Below are 14,340 nucleotides of genomic sequence, written 5' to 3'. Positions count from 1 at the left end.
AAGAAGAGAATAAGAATATATATAGGCTACAAAAGGGACCATGGATAATTAGGTTGGGCCTTCTAATTACATCTTGAGCCTAGCCCAATGTAATTAAATATTAATTCAATCCACTAAAGAATTAATATTTGCACTACCTTTCCAAATACCGTAATTTAATTAATTCGGTTCCAATATTATTTGCTTATTAAATTCCCCATGTTTAAAATATCATATGTCCATTAATTAAATAAATTACTGATAATTTATTTAATTAATATCTTTTATCCTTGATCATCCACTCAACCTTTATTTAATTATGCCAGAATAAATTCCACCTGCAGGGTTTCACATAATTAAAATTTTTTGAGCTTTCAAGGGGACATCATTAACCCGAATATTATCAGGACATGGATTCCTTCAATAAATAATATCCACCATGTATATAATTCCATCACCCAAAATATAATGATATAATTCAAAAGAATTATTTCATATATAAATCAAAGCATGTAAATAATATACACGTGTCAATTACTATTTCCGGATTAAGAACCTAAGCATTAATAATAACATAGAATCTTAGTTCTCCTTCTTAATCAGTATTAAGGGACCAATTCTAAATTTGTCCTGTTCAATATACACAAAGTATACTAGTATTGTTTATTAGTCAATATAAACTAATCTAAATAATACTACAGCCATACCAGTGGATTGTCCAACGCCACCTGTGCTGTGAACCTTATTATATTATATAACCGTATTTAACAATCTAATATTCTGTATCTCATTTGATACTAGATTGTTCACAATATATAATATTAGACAACATGTAAACATTCAAATGATTCTCAAATAAACTGGCCAGAAATAAATGTACATACTTCACATAAATATTTTCAGTATACACTAACACTTGCTGGGCATTTTTGGCTCACTCTTGCTTTGTAAATTTTTATTTCTGCCAGAAACAGATAAGGATTAAAGTGAATAGCTTCGATAAATAGCAGAAGTTAGAGAAATTTCCATTGCGAGAAGTTGAAGGTGTTAGAAGAATGTGACAAGAGCATTAGTTCAAAGGTATTTATACTTGTATTATAGTTGAAGTGTTTCATACCATAACCTGTAAACGATCCGGATTCAGGGGGTTCTTTATTTATTTCTTTATTATATGTAAAGATTGTTTAGTGACACCAAATCTTGACCCCGGATTTGGGGTGTTACAGCCAATCCACTGTATGTTCAGATTCTCAAAAATGGGTCCTTCATTCCTATGGTTAGAGTTGATGAATCTACAGATGGAGACATGGTTATTCCAGCTCATTATGCTCCCAAGGACCCTGCAGAATACACTGAGCCTGAGAAAGAAAAAGTCTGCCTAGATAGTGGCTTGCAGTTAATCTTAATTGAGTCACTTGACAATGTAATGTATAACAACATTGTCAACTGTGACACTGCAAAATAGATCTGGGAAAAGATAGAGATATTGTGTGAGGGAACTGAGGAATTTAGGTCAAATCAAAGAAGAATACTGATTTCACAGTATGAGGGTTTTATGGCTAAGCCAAAAGAAAGAATTACTTATGTGTTTGAAAGATTCAATTAGCTGATAAATGACTTGCAGCTTCATGACAAATACTATGAAGCTGAAGAAGTGAACCTAAAGTTCTTGTTTACTCTCCTTGATCATTTAGAACAGAAAATTTCAGCAATCAGAGAAGGGAGAGACTTGAGCAGAATAACACTGGAAGTTCTATATGAAATTCTTAAAACATATGAACTAGAAATGATTCAAAGAAAATTATTGAGATCTGGACAAGGACATGTTGTAAATGGCTCAAGTGCTTTAATTGTAAATGGAAGCCAAACATCTAATGATGAGCCAAGATCTCAAACTCCAGTTGCCTCATCAATTGAGCAAAGAACAAATGATTCACATGAACAAGTCATTTTGGAATTGGAAGAAGATGAGTTCTACACTCTTCATGAACTGGATGAGCTATATCAGTCAATGGCCTCTTTGGCTAGAAAATTCTCTAACATTAGAGTAAAGAAGCCAAGATACTTAAAATGTAAAGGACAGTCTTTCAACAAAGACAGCAACTGGAAAGGAAAAGGGAAGTACACTTCTGATAGCAAGAATGGTTATAAAACCGGATATGTTGACAGATCTAAGATAAGGTGCTTCAATTATGATGAACTAGGCCATTTTTCTACAGAATACAGGAAACCCAAGAAGGCAAAGAAAGACAAAGCTTATCTTGAACTGGAAGCAAAGTATGAAGCTCTTCTGAAAAAACAGCAAAACAAAACTTATATTGTAGAGGGAAAAAGTTGGGATGACTCTGATAATGATGAAGATGAGGAAGTTGGAAACTATGATCTAATGGTTTTGGAGCAAGGTGAATCATCCCCATCAAAAGCACATGTACCAACTCTTACCACCATTGATTTAAATGTGAATCAATATAAGGAAACTGTTGAAAAGATGAGCACAGAGATGTTTCACATTTATACAAGTATGGTGGCTGCAAATGAAGAAGTAAGCAGACTAACAAAGATGAATGAGAAGCTTGAGAATGAAAAACAAGGAACTGAATTGTTGATAGTAGAGCTTGAATCTGTAAAACAAGAAAATGTCTATATGAAGAACAAGCTCAAGTGTGCAAATGAGATTGAAGCTGTGTTAAGGGAAAAACTGGAGAAAAATGAAGTGAAGTTAAAGTCCTTCAGGAATGCATCTGAATTGGTTGGTCAATACCATGAGAAAAACAATCCATGTGCAAACATTGCTATTGGTCTTGATTATGATGCCTTGAACAACAAGAAGAAAAACATGAGTGACAAAGGGAAAGTAACAGAAAATGAAAATATTCCAGCAATGCTGAAAAAGGTTGGGTCACCTATGTTCAAGGCTTGTGAAGTAAACTTCAGTGAAGAAGAGTTGATTATCAAGCAAGATATTTCAGATGATAATAATGAGAGGAAAAGTGCAAATTCAACTCAATCTTCTAATACTGAAGAAAATCTCATAGACAATCAAAGCACCAAGACTCCTGTCAAAGAAATAAAGATTGAAGATACAAGAAAGAAGAAAGAAGAAGAAAAATAGAAATGGGAAAATTGGGATAAGCAAAAGCAATAATTTTGCTTATACTGCAGATGCTCCAAGAAAGAAGTGTGAAAAATATGGCTCTTTAAATCATCGGACTCACCTTTGTAAAAAGGTTGTTAGCAAGCCAACTGAAGGAGCATGCAAATACAATGAAGCAGATACAAATGATCCCTACTCATTTGTGACAAGTTTAACTGCATCCTTTGCAACTTGAAAGTAATGAAGAGTTGCCACAAACTGAGAGTAGACCTTAAAGAAACAAGAATTGGGTCTACATCAGATAGGGAAAATGCACAACATTCATTGAATTCTATTTTATCCGAAACAACTTACTATACTTCTGTTAAATCAGTTAACAAGAAGAAAATACCCAACATTATTTGGGTTGCTAAACACACTTAAATCTCATTGTGTGGAGGGCAAAGTGAAGAAAGTCATATGGATCATTGACAGTGGGTGTTCCAGACATATGACAGGTGATAAGGCCCTGCTATCATAATTTGAGGAGAAGGATGGCCCTTTGGTGACCTTTGGAGACAACAGCAAAGGATTCACAATGGGATATGGCAAGATTGTTTCTGGAAATGTTGTCATGGATGATGTAGCACTGGTAGCTGGTCTTGATAGTTTTTATAGATGATATTCTGATCTACTCAAGGACAGAGCAAGAACATGCAGAACATTTGAGGATAGTCTTAGAAATCTTGAGGAATGAGAAATTGTATGCCAAGTTTTCGAAGTGCGAATTTTGGTTGAGAGAAGTGCAGTTTTTAGGACATGTGGTGAGTAGCAAAGGAGTTTTAGTTGACCCCGCCAAGATAGAGGCGGTATCCAATTGGGAAAGACCAGCAACCCCGACAGAGGTTAGGAGTTTCGTAGGTTTAGCAGGTTATTACCGGAGATTCGTGCAAGACTTCGCTAAGATAGCCGGTCCACTGACTAGACTTACCCGGAAGGCAGAAAAGTTCGTATGGATGGAAAAGTGTGAAGAGAGTTTTCAAGAACTGAAAAAGAGGCTGGTGTTAGCACTAGTGCTCGCTCTTCCCGATGGAAAGGGAGAGTTTGTGATATACAGCGACGCCTCACTTAAAGGATTAGGATGGTACTAATGCAGCACGACAAGGTTATAGCGTATGCCTCTCGACAATTGAAGGAGTATGAGAGCCGATACCCTACGCATGACCTAGAATTAGCAGCCATAGTATTTGCCCTAAAAATTTGGAGACATTACCTATACGGTGAGAAATGCGAGATCTACACTGACCATAAAAGCCTCAAATATATTTTTACTCAGAAGGAACTAAACATGAGACAGAGGAGATGGTTAGAGTTGATAAAGGACTACGACTGTGAAATTTTGTATCACCCGGGTAAAGCCAATGTGGTGGCTGACGCCCTTAGTAGGAAGGAAAGACTCAAGATGATAATGACATCAGAGGAATTAGTTAAGGAATTTGAGAAGATGGAAATCGACGTAAGAATGACCGGTAAGGGAACGGAAGGATTATTTGAGATTAAGCTAGTACCAGAACTGACTGCAAAGATACGAGTATGTCAGGAAAAGAAGATGAGCGAGGAAAAAGGGACATTGACCGGTGAAGAAGTGAGATGCGAGAAGGATGAGGAAGGGATCATGAGGTATGCGTCCCGGATTTGGATTCCGAATATGCAAGAATTAAAGGACGAGCTGTTGCATGAAGGGCATAGCTCTAGATATTCAATCCACCCAGGAAGTACGAAAATGTACCATGACCTTAAGGAATATTATTGGTGGCCTAACATGAAGAGAGAAGTAGCGGAGTGGGTTAGCAAGTGCTTGACATGCCAAAGAGTGAAGGCGGAACACCAGCGACCTAGTGGACTGTTACGACCCCTAGAAATTCCGGAATGGAAATGGGAACACATAGCCATGGATTTTGTGACAGGCTTACCTAGGACAAAGACTAATCACGATGCTATATGGGTTATCATTGATAGACTGACCAAGTCCGCACATTTCCTATCAATCAACGAAAGGTACACCGTAGACAAGTTGGTAGATATTTACTTGAAGGAAATTGTAATAAGACACGGCGTTCCCGTAGCCATAGTGTCAGATAGAGACCCGAGGTTTAATTCCCGATTTTGGAGAAGCTTCCAGGAATGTGTAGGCACCAGACTAAACATGAGTACCGCTTACCACCCCCAGACGGATGGACAAAGCGAAAGGACTAAACAGACCCTAGAAGATATGTTGCGAGTATGTGCCATCGACTTCAAAGGAAATTGGGATGACCACTTACCCCTGATAGAATTTTCTTACAACAATAGCTATCACGCTAGCATAAGAATGCCCCCGTATGAAGCTCTTTACGGGAGAAGATGTCGCTTTCCCCTGTGTTGGGATGAAGTTGGAGAACACAAGCTATTAGGACCATAGTTAGTCCAGCAGACCAGAGAAATGGTAAAACTCATCAGGAAGAGACTGGTAACTCATTAGGAAGAGACTGGTAGCAGCCCAGGATAGACAAAAGAAGTACGCCGATCAGACCAGGAAGGATAGGGAATATGAAGTAGGAGATTCGGTGTTATTGAAGGTATCTCCGTGGAAAGGAGTGATGAGATTTGGAAAGAAAGGGAAGCTGAGTCCCAGATTCATAGGACCCTTTGAAATTTTGAGGAGGATAGGACCTCTAGCTTACGAGCTCGCCTTGCCTCCTAATTTGCAACAAGTACACAACGTGTTTCACGTATCCATGTTGAGAAAGTACCATGCCGATGCCCGACATGTAATAGAGTATGAGCAGGTAGATTTACAATCAGATCTGACCTACATCGAGCAGCCAGTCAGGATAATGGACCAGAAAGAACAAGTGTTGAGGAACAAAACGGTGAAGCTAGTTAGGATATTATGGAGAAATCAAAATGTTGAGGAATCAACTTGGGAACTTGAATACACCATGAGGAATAGATATCCCCACTTATTTTCTAATTGATTCCGGGACGAAATCCTTGTTAGAGGGGAAGACTGTAATAACTCGAATTTTTGAGACCCTGTAAAACGTTTAATGAATAGTAACCCTGTCAGACGGGGAAAAACTTTTGAGCCCACACTATATAGTGCATAAGAAAACGAGTTTCGGAATAGATATTACGACTATACATACCAAATGAGTGTATGTAAACGCTATTAGTTTTCGAAGAAAACGAACTTTGAAAAATGACTGTAATTACGACTTATCAGGGACTACGGGAATCACAATATAATTACGAGATTAAAATCCTATGGATTTATATTCAATTAGGATAAATAAAAATATAAGGAATAGAAATGAAAAGAATTACATTACGAACCATTTACGAATAAGTATTGCGGAGAACGTTTAAGTAATCGAGCAAACGCGTAAACGATTAATTAAACATAACGCACTAACTAAACCATGGTAAGGAAGTAACCATGGTTACTTCATCAAATAGTAAGCTAACCCTAGGATGACAAGCTAGCTAGCAAATAGTGTTCTAAGGAGCTAACCTTGTAGTTTAACTTGTAAGCTAGCAAGCTACAAAGATTTGTCCATGGATTTGGAGACAAGGAAACAACCTAAGCTATCCTAGGAAGAATAAAGATCAACTTGCAAAGATATCAAGTCACCTTCCAAGAAGCAACCTAGAATTCATCCAAGAGAAGCAACCAAGTGCTATAAATACCCCCCCCCCACCCCCATTTTTTCTTCCATTCGGCTATTTGAAGGAAAAGAAGGAAATTGCAATTCAAAACTCCAAGCTCTAGTTCTTGTAAAATCCCATAATTATTTCCCAAGCCTCCTAGAAACTAAACTAAGGTAAGAAAAAATCTTTCATCTCTTTTTATCAAGGTTTGATGGGTGGAATAAATTCAAGAAACTCACTAGTGAATAGTGTGAATAGTAACCTCTCTTTGGTTTCTTGATTTTAATGGTGGTTTTAGGTTCCAAAAATCATACCAAGCACTTCCAAGCCTCCACCATCCTCAAGAACACATCTCAAGCCTTCAAAAAAGGAAAAAATCTTTGGCCTAACTTTATTTAAGGTTCATGTTTAAGATCCATTTAGTGGGTGTTAGTAAACCTAGTTTACAAAGTGTTGTTTATGAAATCTTGATGATTAAGTTAAGTAGATTTAAGGTTGGTTGTTGTTGCCTCAAGAACATGATGTTCTTAAGAGGAGTTTGTGTGTTGATGATGATATGATGATTGTTGGTGGTTGTGTTGATAGTTAAGGCATAAACGAAACCCCGATCGTAAACGTAACTTCGTTAAAAATAACAAACCGTAACTTTAAGTTTCTGCAGAAAGTCTCGAAGTTATAAACTGTATATTCTTGAGAAATAACCTTTTTTTAAGATATAAAATGTTATAAGGATCGTTTAGGCGCTTGAATCGCTTAATTCCGATTTACGGATCAAAAGTTATGATCGTTTTAGTAAAAGTGTTTTACGCGACAAAAACTGCTACAAATCACGAACTTTGAAAATATAAAGGATAGACTTAAAAGTATTCATAAATCATGAAATTTTTACAGAGAGTAACATATGGAGTTTCCTAACTTTCATAAAAATTTCAAGTGAAAATATTTATTTCTCAATTTTATAAAAATGTTGGAGCCGAGACCGTGCGAGTAGAAACCGTAAGAATCCTTAAGCGGAGCCGACAATGATAATGAGAATGAACTCAAGATACTTAGGAAAATGAAGTGACCATAAAGTGTTTATGACTTAAAAGAAATGTTAAGGGTAGTATGAGTTGAGAGGGTTTATAATGAGTAGCACATGAGTGTGAGTTACCGTGAGTTAGGACGGAACCTAACGAAATGAAATGTGTTTATGGTTATATATTTCCGAGCGGAACCTAGAGCATCCTCCACCTCGAGATACCCAGGCAAGTTTACAAACCCAACTCCATTTTAACTGTTGTGTTGTGAAAGGATTGTTTTACTATCATCGCATAAATACTATGTTTGCCATGATACGTAGTTTTGAATTTTCGCATGATATAGCGATGTTGTACGATAAGTATATATCGTGAAATGTTATTTCGCTTTAAGCGTAATGTATGATAGAAGACCGAGGGTCGGTCGGGATTTAAGATAAAACCCGGGAATCGTTTCGGAGATATTATAGGACGAATATAAGTCCATAATAGTACGTTTTAAAGGGACTCATCGTCCACTTACGAAACATTAAAACACCTCGAACTTTTAAAACGATTTCCCAATGAGCATATTCCCTCAACTATATTTTATTGATTCGAATATTAAATATTATATACGTATTCCTTTATTATAGGAGTAGTATACTTCAACGTTTATTTACTCAAACCCGATTAATCATTATAGATTATTAATTATGTAAACACAAACTAGTTGAGGAATACTATTTAAATAAATCTTTTAAAAGAATAACTCATTCGAGGTATGATGAATATCAATTATCATTTAATTATTTATAGACTACTATTTAATTATTGATTATTTATTTGAGGATTGTTATTGATTTAAAGATCATAGATCCTGATATACCTTCTGATTTAGAAGTATCATTCGAATAATTTCAGATCGTCGGTGAATATTATCCCGACTTATTATTATATTGAATATAGTTTCAAGAAGAAACTTTTCCCCTTATTAATTATTTGTTGACAACGGTCAACTCACATCCCTAGTACTTCCTCCGAAATTCTCGGAAGTACGTATATACATATACATACACTTATATTCTAAAAAGATAAATTATCTCTATCAACAAGCAAAACACTTGGGGAACTTCGATGTGGTTCAAGTTCCCGAGATGGATAGAATTCTGTTGAAGGACAATGGAGGGGTAGACTCTGGTACTACGTGTGCTGGATGGGCTACCAAAGGTACCGCAGGCGAAGGTACTTTGTGTACTCAAGAACTTGTGAAGTATGTGTATACCCGAAAATGGGACACGTAGCCCGAATGCGGCCAGGGTGATACCCGAGAGATGACGGTATTCGTCCTTTTACTAGTAAAGAAGGTTACTTTCCGTAGGACGACTGATCATCGTATGCGGTGGCTCCTGTGAGATGTCCAAACTCTTCCAATTGGAATTGATATGCAATACCGTAACCCAAGCCTAGGTGTTGGGATTACTATTAAGGTATTCGCAGGTTATAAAACCCCCTTAAAAGAATTGTTTTCATAAGAAGGTGTGGGACACCAAGAAATCTTCTTTTAAATAAAACATATATATAATATATGATGTTATTATACAGTCATTTTCATACTTTACATTATTATGATGAGCATCTTAGCTCACACTTGTTTTCTTAAATTGACACAACATAACAGTGAATCAAGATGCCTGCCATGAGAACCACAGCTATGAAACGGGTAGGAAATGGCCAGCTGTTGCGTAGATTGTTTGGTGCAGTACCTCAGGTAGTCGGAATAAGCTGGATTAGTTTTCAATTGTTTATAGTTCGGCTTTTTTAAGTATGGTTTATGTAAAATAAGAAATAAGAAACGTATATTCGGTCGGCGGATTAACCTTACTTAAAAGTCACCCCCGGTAAGACTAATTACATTTGGGTTGTAATAAAATTTCTCTAGTAATGATGGTTCGTTTCCAAGACAATAACCTATAGTGTGTGTGTGTTAAGTATGGGGTTGTGAAGCGTGAGTATTTATATATTGTAGTGTGAGTTGTGTGAGTTTAGATAGCGTGGCTTCCGAGACTCCTGACCCCGGGTTTTTGGGGCGCCACAGAAATGGTATCAGAGCCTTAGGTTATCAAATCTTGGAAACGATAGGATATAAAATACGTAGACCTAAGAATAATAAAACAATCAATTAGAGCTCAAGTCGAGTTCGTCGTCGGGCTACACGGGTAGTCTTGACTGTTTTACCCTCAAGGGAATTCCAACTCTAAGTTAGTAACACCTTGCCCATTGTGTCAGGTACCAGTGGAGCCTAGGAGGGAGGTTGACCCTGTTGATGATTTGATGATTCCTAAGCATAACCCTATTCCCGAGCCAGAGAGCCCACCCATTGATGATTCAGACAATGACCCTACTGAGGATGTCCTAGAGGAGGAGACTGAGCTTCATATCCCCGTAGCTAATGGCGTAGTATGGAGAGATGTAGAGATGTACCCACACCAGACTATTCGCTCTCCTACACCACCCCCAGGGATCCAGAGCCCTATGTCCTATACAGATGACGATGATGAGGAGGCAATACGAGCACAGTTCCATGAGGTCCAGAACATATCCTCTAGCGACCCAGACTCACCTCTACCATCACCGGCGACCATGCATGTAGCCGTACACGACTGGGTAGTGAGTCAGCTTAACGCTGAGATCACAGCGGCGTCTGCCCGCATTGCTGAGTTACGCCAGGCACTGACAGCTGAGAGAGCCACCCGACTAGGATACCCCGGAGATTTCAGAGCTGCTTCCCTAGCCATAGCCCATAGAAAGATCGATGGGATCGAGCTCCATACCAGGGTTCAGATGAGGATGACATCAGTGGGAGGATACATCCCGGTAGTCGATGCAGAGATGATGATTGCAGGAGCGATGAGGAGGGTGTGTGACCTCACTCGCAGTGATAGTGACTGAGAGATTAGTGACTAGATGTAGACCTTGAAGAAGGCTGAGTGACTTGTCACCAATTTTGATAGGATTGCTAGTAGTAGATAGCGTTCCTAGCCTTTCAGGGTACACGGCTTATATATTTTCCTTTCAGTATTTAGAACTAGCAGTGATAGATTGTAATCAGGCATGTATGAACTCGGCTAGTTGTTTCATCCCGAAGATATAATTGGGAGATCTTATGAATATATATCGAAGCAATTATTAAAGAATTGATGTCTATATTAATGCACTTTATAAAACCTGTTAAGTAATAAATGACATGCTTATATATGAATAAAATAACCTAACTGTTATAATCATGTGACCAATTTTCCTTATCAGAATAATGCCACCCCGTAGAAGAGGAACCAGGGCACAGCCCGCAGAGTCTGTTAACCAACAACGAGGTGACCCAATAGTAAATGAGGAAAGTGAAGAAGACATAGACTATAATGAATATGATGAGGAAGAATATGTAGAAGAAGAGGATGAGGATACCCATCAGGGAGGGAACCCCGTAAATGAATTTATGGAACTGCTAAGAGTAAATATGAACCAACAGCCTATTCCACCACAGCCCCCTGCTGCCCAACAGACTACAGCTACTGTCTTTAGAGCCTTCAAATCCCTCAAACCCCCAGAGTTTCTAGGATCTGCTGACCCCGTTGAAGCACGGGCCTGGCTCAAAGAGATAGAAAAGTCCTTCGAGATACTAGGAATTGAGGAACGACATAAGACCATTTTCGCTTCTTACATGTTGAAAGGAGAAGCTAACTATTGGTGGGAGTCCAAACGAAACCTAGAAACTGATGCTGTGATCCCATAGGATAGATTTACCCGACTGTTCTTAGACAAGTACTTCCCTAGGTTTATGGAAACCCAGATGGAGATTAGGTTTCTGGAGTTGAAACAGGATAAGATGACCGTGGCAGAATATGAGGCCAAATTTACTGAGTTGTCTAGATTTGTGCCTGAGTTTGTGAATACCGAAGAAAAGAAAGCGCGAAGGTTCCAGCTTGGTCTGAAACAATGGATACAAAACCGAGTAGCAGTGTTAGAGCTGACAGACTATGCCACCTTAGTACAGAAAGCCTCGATTGTTGAAGCTGGTAGTGAGCAGACTGTGAAAGAAAAGGAGAATAGGAAGAGGAAGATAGGAAGCCAAGGAATAGGAACCGGAAACAAGAGCCTTCCAAGTAGGTTCGTCAGGGGAGCGGTGTCCCAACCTGCAAGAGGCCCCGGATTCAGAAAGGCCCCAAGTGAGAGCATTGGCCAGGGCGACAGACAATCTAGGGCAACATTTCATAGCCAACCACGTGCCCCAATACCAGAATGTCAAACCTGTAAGAAGAGGCACCTTGGAGTGTGTAACCAGACAAGAGCCCCTCTGAGATGTTACCTGTATGACCAAATCGGGCACCTTGCCAACAGTTGCACCCGGCCCAAAGTAACATGTTTCCAATGTGGGAAGGTAGGACACATGAAGCGGGATTGCCCAACGTTGAAGCCCCCAGCCTCAGGAATGAGTAGAGCTGCATCTAACCGACCTCCAGCCGCTAGGACCTTCAACATGTCTGTTCAGGATGCTGTCCGAAACACTGACGTGATAGCAGGTACCCTTTTGTTAAATTCCGAACATGCAAATATCCTATTTGATTCTGGAGCAACCAAGTCTTTTATATCTCAAGATTTTGCTAGCAAGTTAAAACTTAATGCCATACCCTTACGTGAGGTATTACGAGTGGAAATAGCAAACAAAGAAATAATCCCTGTAAATCAAATATACCCTAAGTGTAAGCTGAAATTAGAAGAGGAGATTTTCGAGGTCGACTTAATACCATTCGCGTTAGGAGAATTTGATGTGATCTTAGGAATGGATTGGTTATCCCGTAACGGAGCGCAAATAGATTGTGAACGGAAGAAAGTTAAGATAAGAGTGCAGAATGATAAAGAAGTAGTGTTTAAAGGTCAACAACAGAACCAGAAATTTTTTACCATGCTTCAAGCAAAAAGATTGTTGAGGAAAGGTAACGAGGCCTATTTGGCTTATGTGATAGATACCCAGAAAGAGGTCCCCAATATACAGAACATACCCATAGTAAACGAATTCGAGGATGTATTTCCAGAAAACTTACCAGGATTGCCACCTGACAGAGAAATCGAGTTCGCTATAGAGTTAGCACCAGGGACGACACCCGTATCCAAGGCCCTATATAGGTTAGCCCCAGTTGAGATGAAAGAACTAGCTTCTCAACTGCAAGAATTATTAGATAACGTAATGATAAAGCCCAGTGTGTCACCATGGGGAGCACCAGTACTATTCGTAAAGAAAAAGGACGGCAGCATGAGATTATGTATAGACTATCGAGAGCTGAATAAGCTGAATATAAAGAATAGGTACCCTCTTCCCAGAATTGACGACCTATTCGACCAACTCAAAGGAGCTGTACATTTTTCTAAATAGATTTAAGGACAGGATATCACCAGTTGAAAATCAAACCGGAAGATATACCAAAGACTGCTTTTTGCACTAGGTATGGACACTATGAGTTCTTAGTCATATCGTTTGGATTAACCAATGCACCCGCAGCCTTTATGGATTTGATGAACAGAGTGTTCAAAAAGTACCAGGACATATGTGTGATAATTTTTATAGATGATATTCTGATCTACTCAAGGACAGAGCAAGAACATGCAGAACATTTGAGGATAGTCTTAGAAATCTTGAGGAATGAGAAATTGTATGCCAAGTTTTCGAAGTGCAAATTTTGGTTGAGAGAAGTGCATTTTTTAGGACATGTGGTGAGTAGCAAAGGAGTTTTAGTTGACCCCGCCAAGATAGAGGCGGTATCCAATTGGGAAAGACCAGCAACCCCGACAGAGGTTAGGAGTTTCGTAGGTTTAGCAGGTTATTACCGGAGATTCGTGCAAGACTTCGCTAAGATAGCCGGTCCACTGACTAGACTTACCCGGAAGGCAGAAAAGTTCGTATGGACGGAAAAGTGTGAAGAGAATTTTCAAGAACTGAAAAAGAGGCTGGTGTCAGCACCAGTGCTCGCTCTTCCCGATGGAAAGGGAGAGTTTGTGATATACAGCGACGCGTCACTTAAAGGATTAGGATGTGTACTAATGCAGCACGGCAAGGTTATAGCGTATGCCTCTCGACAATTGAAGGAGTATGAGAGCCGATACCCTATGCATGACCTAGAATTAGCAGCCATAGTATTTGCCCTAAAAATTTGGAGACATTACCTATACGGTGAGAAATGCAAGATCTACACTGACCATAAAAGCCTCAAATATATTTTTACTCAGAAAGAATTAAACATGAGACAGAGGAGATGGTTAGAGTTGATAAAGGACTACGACTGTGAAATTTTGTATCACCCGGGTAAAGCCAATGTGGTGGCTGACGCCCTTAGTAGGAAGGAAAGACTCAAGATGATAATGACATCAGAGGAATTAGTTAAGGAATTTGAGAAGATGGAAATCGACGTAAGAATGACCGGTAAGGGAACGGAAGGATTATTTGAGATTAAGCTAGTACCAGAACTGACTGCAATGATACGAGTATGTCAGGAAAAGAAGATGAGCGAGGAAAAGGGGACATTGACCGGTGAAGAAGTGAGATGC

Source organism: Apium graveolens, chromosome 9, assembly GCF_009905375.1.
Source record: "Apium graveolens cultivar Ventura chromosome 9, ASM990537v1, whole genome shotgun sequence".
Lineage (NCBI taxonomy): Eukaryota > Viridiplantae > Streptophyta > Magnoliopsida > Apiales > Apiaceae > Apium > Apium graveolens.
The sequence above is the reverse complement of the archived record's forward strand: the minus strand, read 5'-3'. Positions refer to the sequence as shown.